The 2,500-nt window shown below is 42.0% G+C and overlaps 1 pseudogene; it reads right to left on the reverse strand.

Moving 5' to 3' along the window:
- Positions 1-1,505: 1,505 nt before the first annotated feature.
- The window catches only part of LOC135530180 (retinol dehydrogenase 7-like), a 17,661-nt pseudogene continuing 16,666 nt past the window's right edge, over positions 1,506-2,500 (reverse strand).

Raw genomic sequence — 2,500 nt, forward strand, 5'->3', positions numbered from 1 at the left:
TACAACAGGTGTAGTAGACCTTACAGTGAAATGCTGAATACAACAGGTGTAGTAGACCTTACAGTGAAATGCTGAATACAACAGGTGTAGTAGACCTTACAGTGAAATGCTGAATACAACAGGTGTAGTAGACCTTACAGTGAAATGCTGAATACAACAGGTGTAGTAGACCTTACAGTGAAATGCTGAATACAACAGGTGTAGTAGACCTTACAACGGTGAAATGCTGAATACAACAGGTGTTGTAGACCTTACGGTGAAATGCTGAATACAACAGGTGTAGTAGACCTTACAGTGAAATGCTGAATACAACAGGTGTAGGAGACCTTACAGTGAAATGCTGAATACAACAGGTGTAGTAGACCTTACAGTAAAATGCTGAATACAACAGGTGTATTAGACCTTACAGTGAAATGCTGAATACAACAGGTGTAGTAGACCTTACAGTGAAATGCTGAATACAACAGGTGTAGTAGACCTTACAGTGAAATGCTGAATACAACAGGTGTAGTAGACCTTACAGTGAAATGCTGAATACAACAGGTGTAGTAGACCTTACAGTGAAATGCTGAATACAACAGGTGTAGTAGACCTTACAGTGAAATGCTGAATACAACAGGTGTAGTAGACCTTACAGTGAAATGCTGAATACAACAGGTGTAGTAGACCTTACAGTGAAATGCTGAATACAACAGGTGTAGTAGACCTTACAGTGACATGCTGAATACAACAGGTGTAGTAGACCTTACAGTGAAATGCTGAATACAACAGGTGTAGTAGACCTTACAGTGACATGCTGAATACAACAGGTGTAGTAGACCTTACAGTGAAATGCTGAATACAACAGGTGTAGTAGACCTTACAGTGAAATGCTGAATACAACAGGTGTAGTAGACCTTACAGTGAAATTCTGAATACAACAGGTGTAGTAGACCTTACAGTGAAATTCTGAATACAACAGGTGTAGTAGACCTCACAGTGAAATGCTGAATACAACAGGTGTAGTAGACCTTACAGTGAAATGCTGAATACAACAGGTGTAGTAGACCTTACAGTGAAATGCTGAATACAACAGGTGTAGTAGACCCAGTGAAATGCTGAATACAACAGGTGTAGTAGACCTTACAGTGAAATGCTGAATACAACAGGTGTAGTAGACCTTACAGTGAAATGCTGAATACAACAGGTGTAGTAGACCTCACAGTGAAATGATGAGTTAAGAATATTGCTCAAAATTAAGCAACATAAATAATGGAGAAGAAAAGGCACAGTAGGTAACTATTCAAATATTCCATGTTTTCTCTCAAAACTATAGGACATCATCTCGCTTTAAAACACAGACAGTATAAAGAAATACTTTGAATTAACTTTTCTAAATGTGTAGGCTCCTCTACGTTCTGTACATTTGAACTCAAACAATGCATTATTTTGTATTCTTTAGTATTGTATTGTATAGTATGGGTTTATATTGTATTATATTGCGATGTATTGTATGCTAATTAACTCTAGACACTCTTAGCAGGTCGTGGCATCACCAGTTTCAGCCCAATATCGATGACACAGGATGGCATGTAAGAGAGGGGGATCCATCCCAATTTAGCGTCCCAGCCGGCACTGTAGCGGGTTCGGGGGTAGCTAGACACCAAGGCATGCTCCATGCAGTTAGTCACTTTACTCAGGTCCGAGTCACACACTGCGTTCATGATCAACCGTTGGATCTGGATGTCTGGACAGGTTGGGGGGGGGGGAATGTGATATTGTTAAAACTGTTAAGATGTTGTACAGTAAATGGTATAGGACTGGAGGAGCGGGGAGGGGAGAGGAATAGAAAAGAAAAGAAGAGAGGAGAGGAGAGGATAGGACAGGACAGGAGAGGAGAGGAGAGGAGAGGAGAGGAGAGGAGAGGAGAGGAGAGGAGAGGAGAGGGAGAGGAGAGGAGAGGAGAGGAGAGGGAGAGGAGGAAATGAAAGGTGATGCGAGGGGAGAAGAATAGAAAAGAAGAGAGGAGAGGAGAGGAGAGGAGAGGAGAGGAGAGGAGGAAATGAAAGGTGATGGGAAGGGAGAAGAATAGAAAAGAAGAGAGTAGAGGAGGAGGGGGAGGCGAGGGAGAGGAGAAGTGAGGAGGGGGAGGGAGGGGGAGGGCAAGGGAAGTGGAGGGGAGGAGAGGAGAGGAGAGGAGTTGAACAAGGACACACAGGGTTCTACTACTACTACTACTACTACTACTGCTACTACTACTACTACCTCTACTGCTACTACTACTGCTACTACAACTGCTGCTACCACTACTACTACTGCTACTACGACTGCTACTTCTACTACTACTACTGCTACTACTACTATTACTACTACTGCTACTACTACTACTACTACTACTATTACCACTACTACTACTACTACTACTACTACTACTACTACTACTATTACCACTACTACTACTACTACTACTACTACTATTTCTACTACTGATACTACTACCACTACTACTACATCTACTACT

Source organism: Oncorhynchus masou, chromosome 5, assembly GCF_036934945.1.
Source record: "Oncorhynchus masou masou isolate Uvic2021 chromosome 5, UVic_Omas_1.1, whole genome shotgun sequence".
Classification (NCBI taxonomy): Eukaryota; Metazoa; Chordata; class Actinopteri; order Salmoniformes; family Salmonidae; genus Oncorhynchus; species Oncorhynchus masou.